Genomic DNA, 10417 nt, shown 5'->3' with positions numbered 1-10417 from the left:
GAGAGTTTTAATGCCATTTGTTGAAATATATTTAACCTATACCACTTGGTTCACACCACATTAATGCCAGCTCCTACGAGGCTATGAGCAATGCAGCCAACTAGTTGGTTTGACTGATTTTTCCTTTGAATTCACCTAATTGCCAGGCTGTTTAAGTATCTGCAGACACCTTTACACAAAGAGAAGGCAGGCTTCACATTAGCTTGCTAAAAGAGGGTTATTATTTTCTTCTGAGATCTGCTATGGACCTATATTGAGTGGCTGTTGGCAAGAGTTATCATCGTATTTGCCCTCTCCTCTTTCCCATTTTTAAAACAAGAATATGAATATAAAACAACCCAGAAAACTCTAAAGATGCTAAATGAATAAGTTAATAATCATTGTTTATTTAAAGATACATCTATATTGTTCAAAGAGAGGGATTTCTTTTACCCTGAAATGCCAATAAGAAGCAATATGAAAAACAAAAATAGCAACTTAAAGAGATTTTTGAAAAGCTCCCATTCAGTAGTACAGTTGGGTTCTTTTCAGATAATCATTAAGAAATATTTAAGTACCATTTTCTATTTACATTGCAGTACGTGTCACTGGCTCTTTGAAAGTTAACAGGGATTAATTTTCTTTCAAAATAAATATTCCACTTAACTAATTGTCTGTGTTCTTTCACTGCTGTCTATGCCATTCAAGCCAAAACACTGATCTCATTCAAAACTCTGAATTTCATCCAAACGTGTTTACCTGGCCACTAATAAAAGATTTTGGGTATGCTGTCTAAAATCCTAATGACAAAATAGGGAGAATCATAACATGTTCGTAAAAATCGGATCGGACCGAACATCAGCTAATTTGAGTATATTTTGCTCTATGATTAACCAGTTCTTAATGACAACATTTCTTATCTTACAACTGTGACATGAAGAGGGAGCTGTAGCTCTTCTGAGACACAGTTCTGCAAGAACCAGCTTATCCACGCTCTCCGATCTCGTGTCTGTTTCTCTTTCTCTCTCCCTCTCTTGCGCTGTCCCTCATTCATGCACTCTTCCATCTTTTTGCCATTGTGCCAGCTCAATTTAAATGTATCTGCTCTGTATCTGTTCAAGTGGAGATAATCCATGCAAATCAGGAGCCGAGGCTCTCAATGCCTGGTTCACAGAGAGGACTCAGCTTGAGGAGGTCACTCGTTCACAGCCGCTCCTCCCATTATATTTTTCCCCTTACTGCAGAACTGCTGTATGTATACAGTGACTGAAAGGACTCAATTTACTGCAACTGCTGCCTGGCTTTACTTACAACTTTTTTTTTATAAAGGAACTTACCTCCATCTGTCTTTTCAAGGTAGGAAGTCTGATTCTTCTAAAGACGTGTGTAATGCCTCCACTGTCTGCTCATTATCAAATGTCACTTGAATGCTTTATATTGTTGCTGGCATTAGGCACAAATACTGTGATTCCAGGTGCCTCACGCTTTTGTTACTTAACCATATAGGTACAATTGTTTAAGTGCCGGTTATTATAATGTTTATTTTCCCTGCAGCCAGCTTCAGTTTTACAATGCCAGAAAGATTAGAGTATCCACTCTGTAATGTAGAAATATAATCCTCTATCAAGTTTTCCCTCTTAGAAAAATATTAATTTCTCAGTATGTTTTAACTTATTATGTATGCTGGCCAATAATAGCCAAGTGTAAAATTCAACCGTGTTAAGATTTTTTTTTTTTTTCCAACCTGGAGAGTCCTCCTGCAGCATTTTCTGTGAAAAATAACTAACTGTTGAAATGTTTCTAACAACAGCAATAAAATAATAGATTTTACTTCATTTTGCTGCAAAGCAAAAACCTGAAGGCCTTATTGCTAACAGGCCTGTCAAATAGATTTATTCTTCACCATTTTTAAATTGTTACTAGGCTATGCAGAAGTATTACAATTAGTTAGGATTCAGTTACTGTCATTATCCATGTGATTATTTATTGTTTTGAGATTGAAATTGTATTATGAAAAAGTTTAAATGTAGCAAGGCTTTTAAAAACCCTGATGTTTGTATAACACTGTTTGAGATCAATTTTTAAGAATGATTTCAATAGCCAAGTGATTAAGTTTGGACTAAAAATGCATGTAAGAGGCTAGCAGATTTGACAACATACATGGTGATTTATGTAAGCAATTCCTGGGCTTACATTACTTCATATGTGTCTCCTTGAAGTTACTTATAATATTTTAATCATTGTTTAGTCACATCAATTTTAAAACATACTAAGGTGTCATAACATTATATACTTAAAAAATCTCTTTTTGACTAGTACAAATATAATTAGAACATTCCAGTTATAATTTAGATTTCAATAAATGTAATATGTCTTTGAAAGTACTCCTTATTAATATAATTTTGCATTTATTACCTTATTTTTCTAAGAAGGCTTTGACATGTGGCTATGACAAGGCAATTTAATCTCTTATATAGGATAGAATTGAACATAAACAGTAAACAAAGTTGACAGTCCTGAAAAGAAGAAAAAATTATCCTCTGGTATACTGAATAGTTCTGATGACATAAATCTTACATTTCATCTTCTAGGTAGATACTTGTTAGTGGAGTTCGAGGGAAAAAAATTTATTATCCACATAAAATATCTCAATGCCAAAAACGTGCAGTTCTTTTTCTTTTTGATATGGAGTCTTCTATTGAAAAAAAAAATGCACCCTGATTTTTGAGTACAGTACAGGGCATGAAGCCCTGTCATTGTTAGCATAAAGAAGACATCTACACAAGTATTACTGTGCAGAGGGCAATCTTTCTGTCTCTGGCATTTGTTAGGTTACTGTACGTAGAATTTAACAGATAAATATGTTCTGCTTCGTGGCATTTTAGTGATCCTATTGGTATGCAAGCTACTCAGCTAGGATAGCAACAGAAAAAAAAAAAAGATATATGTTTTATAGCAGTGGGTAATAAAAGCCCTTCACAGTGAGAGAAGAGGAATTTGACTTATTTCTTATGCAGTAATTAGAATTTCTTTAAAATTCTTTAAAATACTGAGTTGTAAAGTAAACTGAGGCTTTCCAGGAAGGACTAATTGAATTTATCTATTTGAGCCATGTAGTTGTCCATGAATATCTTCTTCACAGACACTGTCGCTGGAGAATTCCATTCACACCTTCAGCATTACAGGGAAAGAAAAGGATCCTTTACTAACAGTAAAGGATGATAATTTCATATTTAAAACGAGTTTGAGAACAGCACCCTACACAGGAAAACCTTAACAGATGGAAAGGTGTATGGGATTGACTGGTTGTGTGAACTTGAGACTAGTGTGAAACTAAAGGATGCCCTTTCAGAACAAAGGAATGCCATGGAATACTCTGTCAGCAGTCAAGCTGAGGATAGATTCAAAAAGTGGCCAAGGAGATCTTTTGGGGACAAGGAAAACGCAAACAACCAGGCATTCTCTTTTCAACCAAACTACTAGGGTTTGACAGGTATAAAGGCACTCCCCATGGACCCTCAAACCATCGTTTCACAGAGAGTTATTTCAAAAGCACATATTTTATAGACTTTCACATTTGTTTGCAAACCTCCGAGAAAACTCTCCAAAGACCTAACTTGTATGCCTTAAGTTAGGTTTTACAACTGTGCATCCTAAATAAAATGGTCACAACCTTCAACTCCCTTGGGTTTCCTTTGCTTTATCTGTAAACTTGCCATTCCTCTAGTAACTCATGCAAGCAACTGTTCAAGATAAGTTACATTTTACTCCATTTTAGTGTGCCTTGCAGCAGAATCTATAGAACTGGTAAACTTTATGGCTATATATAATACCAGGTTGTTATTCCCACCTGGCTCTTTTCTGCTGCTTTTACTGAATACAGTTAAAAAGATAAATTATCATCTGCAAAGGATGCTATGGAAGGTGTTAATAAGTTCTATCTAACTTCAGGAGTGTTCACTGGGGCCATAGAAACTTGCAACCCTGCTTAAAGGGAAATGATGTGCGTCATCAGCAGACATTCACTGCCAGTATCATCTGTAAATATTTTAAATTTCAGGAAGGATTCTATAATGCCACATATATTTCCTAAATCATGGAAGTTATTGCTGCATAGGGATTAATTATGATATTGAGCGAAAACCCTACAGATTTTGCTTTATAGGTAATAACTTAAATTTGTACACCACCCCTAAGGGGTCAGTGAAACCATCATCCCCATTTCAAAGATAAAGAGAGGTACAGAGAGGTTAAGTAACTTAGCCAAGGCCACACAGTCGGGGTAAAACTGGGATGTGAACTCATTTAGTCTGTTCCTGGCTTTGAAAAATCACACAATAATGCCTTCCTAAATCTCTGATGACTAATAGTAGGGACATTCCACTCCCCACAAATAGCAAAAGTGCTTCAATTTACCCATTTGTCATCTGGATTCATATATCTGATCCTGATTTTTCAACTCTTTTCCAAGCTCTTCACCTCAATCTGCATTATCATGATCACACAGGTTTTAAAAGTTGTTTCATTTAATGCATGTCAGGAATGGTTACTCTTGCAGAACATTTGTCTTTTACCTCAAGGAGTTAAGAACTAAATCAGATCTGTAATTGACTGACTTGTCTACTGACAGCCTTTGAAGAGCCACCACTCCCCACCTTGTTTTTCTGTCTAAAGAGCAAGATTGACATCTCTTTATATGTTTAAAATTTGTCAGTGGTGTAAAGTGCTCAGTAATGATGGAAATTAACCTGAGGCTTTATCTGACTACCTTTCCTAGCAACTCCATTGAAGATCTGATAACAATTAAAATTTTGATGCAAACAACTGTTCACATCAGAAAAAAAATATTTTTTTTCTGTCTTGTCATACCTTTCTTCAAAATATTCTGGGTAGTAGTGGCTCTTTTCCTCACTTTTCACCGCACTGGATGCATCTTAATGAAAATTTCCCCAGCCAAAATACACCAGCACATTAGAAAAGGAGATAAAGAAAACGAAGTAACAATGCATGTTGAAACGGTCTGACGGTGAAACACTGAACATAATTTATCTCTTCTTGTGTCAGTAGTTGTTATCTCCTTAAGGAGAACTGAGTAAGAACAGGTCTGCACAGGGTAGCATTTGTGGCCTTACTTCTGTCTGTTTATTTGGGATAGCCTTTGAATTGTCTCCCACTTTCTTTCCTCCCACTGTGAAAAGATGAACTATTATGTATGTAACCCATAGGGATGTGATTCAAAGACAGTGTTTATTTGACCTGTGGATATCAGATATCTAATATAAACCAAAACCCAAACAGCATCAACACATAATCAAGTGGCAGTAGTTTGCAGAACATGGGTCAGTAGCAATTAAGCAAGCTACACATTTCTCAAGTAACAAATGGAAAACAATTTTGATGGTCTTCTGTGATACCAGCATTCTTTTTAGATCTTCCCTGAAGTATCAGGCAGACGGACTGCCCTGTATATTCACAACCTCTATCTGCTGGCAGGCAAAAAGCCCAAGAACCTACCTTTAAAGTTATTTTAATATATCGGTTTTGCTCGGATTAGCCAAGTTAGATGTCGACCATTGGTATGGGAAAGGTTGGGAATTAATTTAAATTTGAGCTAACCTCGTCATCATCTCTTGCTGAGTGAGTCCCTTAGCCTGTGAGACATTCTTTTCGGATTTGATTTCTCCATTACTTGGTTGATACTCTCTCCTTGAAAGGAAAAAAAAAAAAAAAAAATGAAAGGAGAGTGAAGAGAAGAGTGGTGAGAAGAGAACAGAGGATGGTGACTTTGAGTCTGTGCTGATAGAAACATTTAATGGAGTTAAAACTGCCCTACAACCATTTGAAGAACATGTCCCTCATTACTAAATTCTTTGGCTGCAATACTGAACTCCCTATCTAAAAAGATGTCAACTTCCTGCAATTAAATATAAAACCAAGGGATTTTTCTTGCTGAGGAAGGTGTGCAAAAATATTTAAACAACTTAACTCTGAAATGTGCTAGCAATCAGTTCAGACTGGACAGTTAACATATTCAAGCTCAAAACTAAAACTTCATTAGATAAGACGTACATTTTGGTAAGCAACATTTCATTAGATAAGATGTACCAGGATTAGAAGGCCCATTTGTTACTGTTGTTGTTTTATGGTTGTTGTTATATGTAGTTCCTTCTATCTTCTCCCAGAAAAATTAATCAAGCGCCCTTTTTGCATTGAGACCTCTTTTCTGTGCATTCACAATGCCTGCAGTTTATATCACGCAAGTCAGCCTCTAATTGTGTTCTTGTTTCATATTTCCCAGGTTGTTTCATGGGTCATATTCTTGTACTCCCAGTAGTTTGTAAACTACTTGAGAGTGAAAATCATACTTAATCTGTGTCCTTCACAGTCCTAGCCTCAGCACTGAGACTAGAGCCTACTCTTGATTAATATTTGAATGGTTGACTGAATTTTGTAAAAATTGAGTTAGCTTACGTTATATATTTTTAAAAATTGTTTCAGGAGCAATGAGAGGAACATCTATCCATCCAACACATTTCTTGAGACTTAGCTATATTCCAAATACTGAGCCTATGCTCTCTGACAGCGTATTAAAATTTACACATGCTTAATTTTAAAAATTGTGACAAGAAAGGAAATTATTCCAATGGATAAAAAATATATACTATGATTTCTCTTTTTGGAAGTTAAAAGGAGAGGCAACTGGCAAAAGAACCAAGGTGAAAAGTTAAGAAAAGAAGGAGACCAAAAGACAAAGAGAAAAATAGAGAAATATGGAATATAGTGGGGGAATGGGGAAGAAAGATGAGGAGAGGAGGGTTTAGGAGATTTTAAAGAATTCAGACTTTGGCATTTTTTTTTATTAACTTCAGTTTTCAGCTCTTTAAACCTCTGTCACTAAATCTTCAGACACTATAAATGAAATAGAAATAATAATTAATCTTAAAGAGAAATTATTCTTCATCCTAAAGCTTTGACTTTCCAGGAATGAATATGTTAAGAGGAGTTAGGCTCCTAAGCAAGGATGAAAGCAAAGAGAATGTAAGGTGGCTTTTAAGGCAAACTATGGAATAGTCAATCCAATAAGAAATCTACAGAAAGAGTTCACAACCATAAATCAGGTTCTAAAAGGAATTTTGCAAATCCAGTTTCACCCAGGCAGACACCATCACACAACCAATGTGGAGACACAGCCTGTCAGAGAAGTGGGTTTCAGGGCAGCTTCCAAGGTACAATGATCGCCAGCCAGCATGCTCCTGGAACAATGAGACGTGGACCTCAGGAGGCAGTGCTGGCAGGAGCAAAACAGAAAAAGCAGTTTGGGGTCCACCAATGTGGATAGAAAGCAGAACTTTCTATCCCTTTCTGGGTGCCAAGGTCCAGGGGAAAGGTTCCGGTTCCTCCAAAGATTCGGAGTAGGTAAAGGAACTAAACATATGGATTTTCTACCCATTGAGGTACTCTAACCACATGCTAGACGCATTTTGTTTCTCAGCTCTTAGTCATTCCATTTTTCAGCCTTTAGCCATTGAGATGTTAGAGTATTTGTGAAATCCTTTTGATTAGCAAGTGAAAAGCCATTGTATACTGGCTTCCGGGGTGTTATCAGTTTCAGAGAGGGATGGAGCAGCCTACAGGTGACTGTGGATATGTATTTCTAATTGATGAGAGAGATGTAGGACCTTGGTTTAAAATTCTACATTCTTCATTGGAAAACAAAAGCCAAAGACATTTAAAAATCATGTAAACTGAATTTACAGAGAAAACATAATGAAACAGAAAGAGTACTAGTTTCAGACAGACAGACCTTGGTTGGAACACAATATATGCGGAGTATTATTGAATCTCTCTGAGCTTCAGCTTCCTTAGATGGAAAAAATACCCACTTCTCAGCTTTATAGTGAAGAAATAAAATAATGTCTGCTACATGCCCAAAACAATGCTAAGTTCACTGAAGACATTTGAAGTACCTCTTTATCCTCACTTTGTTTTCTGTTCAAAATCAAATTTATAGCACCCTGGATCCCACTCACAGACATGGGTATTTAAATGTTTCATGACTTCATTTTATTTTGTAGCTAAGAAAAGAAAAGAGATTTATGGGACATCAAAGTGCTGTTACTAACAAAGTGAGGCTTAAAATTCTTAGGTCTTCTCACAGGCAGTGAGCAGACCACAGTTGTAAATTAGCATATCCTTAAAGAAAGATGCTTCCTATGCTGGGGGTCACATTTATAATGTTGATTTAAATTAATATTTTCACCTAATTCTGCTTCTCAGGTCCTAATTTAATATCCTTAAGGCCTGATGCCTATGGATTAGCACGTGTTAATTTCTACGGCTCTTAAAATGGCATGCCTGTCTGTGCTCTTAGCCTCTCGGGTGATAGGTGCTAATTCAGAGCTTGCTGAATTTCCTTCTGAAAGTGGTATCTGTGCAGGCCACTATGAGTTTCCAGTCCCAAAGTTCAAAAGCCAGACTGCAAACTTTTGAAAGAGTTGACTATGAATCAGACAAATATAAAACTCCCCCTAAGAGGACTCTCCTTCTTAGCTTTTTGTGTGTGAGAGGAGAGCATATAGCACATGTCAGAAGAAAAGAAGCATCAGGACATGAAATAATCAAGAGGGTATTTCACAGCTTTGTAGGATTTTTCTGATTTCTTTGGAAACTATGTAAATGAATTCCTTAAACACAGACTGCCATTGATCTTTTTCTGGTGTTCATTGATTCCCTCGTCATTGCTTCATGTATGTGTTCTCCCAAAACATCTAGTATTGATATTTCTCTCCTTCATACTTTGTCCCCAATCCATTATAAGTATATCATTCAAACCCATTTAATTTCCTATGAAAGATTATATTAAGTGCACTTTTAGTGTAATTATGTCGATAGTGAAAGATAAACATATATTAGGCAGTGCAAAATGCTGATTATCTGTCAGGGTAAATCTGTTTATTTCAGATATAGCAATCTGACAACCCCCTGGTGTTAATCATGAAAGTACATGCTTGTGCCAGGTACTGTTTGGTGCAGTTCTGACAGTGAAATGCACTCAATGGCTTACTGCTGTGACATAATCTTCATCATATATAAACCCATATACATGTGTATCTATGTCATAAAGTGCAGATTGTGGATTATGTGTTTTAAGCATGTGTGATGCACTTATATTTTTATTTTTTTGTATGTATGGAAAACAAAGTATAATTTGAGAAGCAACAATGTGCAGTTTGCATTAACGGCACTGTGTAAAATAGAATGGCTTGAGTGAGAGTGGATTATAGGATTAGGCTGCATTTTAGTTTGTACCCAAAGCTGGGTTTGCCCTCAGTAATATCAGCTCAGAACCATTTGTATTAATCCACAGAAAAAAAGAAAGAGCCGGTAGTAAAAAGGAGAATCAGGAGGTAGGTCTGGAACAGGATATTCATCCGATTCTCAACACAAACATGCTTCCTTTATTCTTTAACTTTTTTCCTTGAGATAGTAGTTTCTAAATATATCCTAGAAACACTACTGACTGCCAGATGCTATTGGACATAAAGTTCTTCTTTAACGAGATAAAACAGTGTCAGGAAGTCAACATGTTACACATGCTGTGGCAGAATTTCACCAGGCTTTTGTGCAGCAGAAAATGAATAGAAATGACAATGAATTGAATATTCAGGCACAGTTTGCCAAGTCCTCTGAAAAAATAATCTTGTCTGACTTTATTACATTGTGATCATTTCCTGAATGCCATAAAATGCTGAGTAAAATAATAAAAATTGATATGTATATTGACATTTCAGTTTTCTAAATAGAAGCTGAGAAAATATAAACAGCATTTGGTCTTTGCAACTCTTCCAACCGACCATTTGTATGCTGACTAATTCACTTACCCTCAGATACCTCATTCAGCCTTAATACAAATGTCTTCTGAAATAATTTCTCACCAGTAGATTATGCACATCTTTAGTTTGATTCAGAATTTACATGTGTAGTTTGCATAATTTTGCATCAGAGTGTCTGCTTTAAATTACGCAAAGGTCACTGTCATTCATAATCAAAAAAAGAAGGTGGATTAAAGGTCACAATTCAATAAAAAAAATTGATTAGAGGTAGAGATTTGTTCATGTGATACAATATCATTGGAAAGTGGAAATATGAGTCAACAAATTAACCTCAGTATGAGAGGTGACCTGATTCTTTGCCATCAAAAAATCACATTCAGAGTGCTTCTTTCCCAATGTATAACTTGTTTTACTCTATGGAGCAGTGACAGTTACTTCAGTTAATACCTCTTACCATTGGGTGTCTTTTATAATGTCATTTGGTTTTAGAAATGACATGATGACAATTTTATCTCCAAAATAAAATAGTAAATTATAATGAATTAATAATAGATATGGATTAGAAAGTCCCTCAGGGCTCATGGTTACTTCTACCATTTTTTCCC

General features: G+C 35.9%; 1 long non-coding RNA gene across 1 annotated transcript in view; it reads left to right on the top strand.

The window, feature by feature from the left end:
• The first annotated feature begins 960 nt into the window (after positions 1 to 960).
• Positions 961 to 10417, top strand: part of LOC144338484 (uncharacterized) — a 272687-nt gene continuing 263230 nt past the window's right edge. The window contains exon 1 of the long non-coding RNA XR_013412699.1: positions 961 to 1335. This is a non-coding gene — a long non-coding RNA (uncharacterized LOC144338484). The remainder of the gene's footprint in view (positions 1336 to 10417) is intronic.

The sequence above is a fragment of the Macaca mulatta genome, chromosome 1 (genome assembly GCF_049350105.2).
Source record: "Macaca mulatta isolate MMU2019108-1 chromosome 1, T2T-MMU8v2.0, whole genome shotgun sequence".
NCBI classification, from domain to species: Eukaryota; Metazoa; Chordata; class Mammalia; order Primates; family Cercopithecidae; genus Macaca; species Macaca mulatta.
This window is presented reverse-complemented; position numbering and strand designations above follow the sequence as displayed.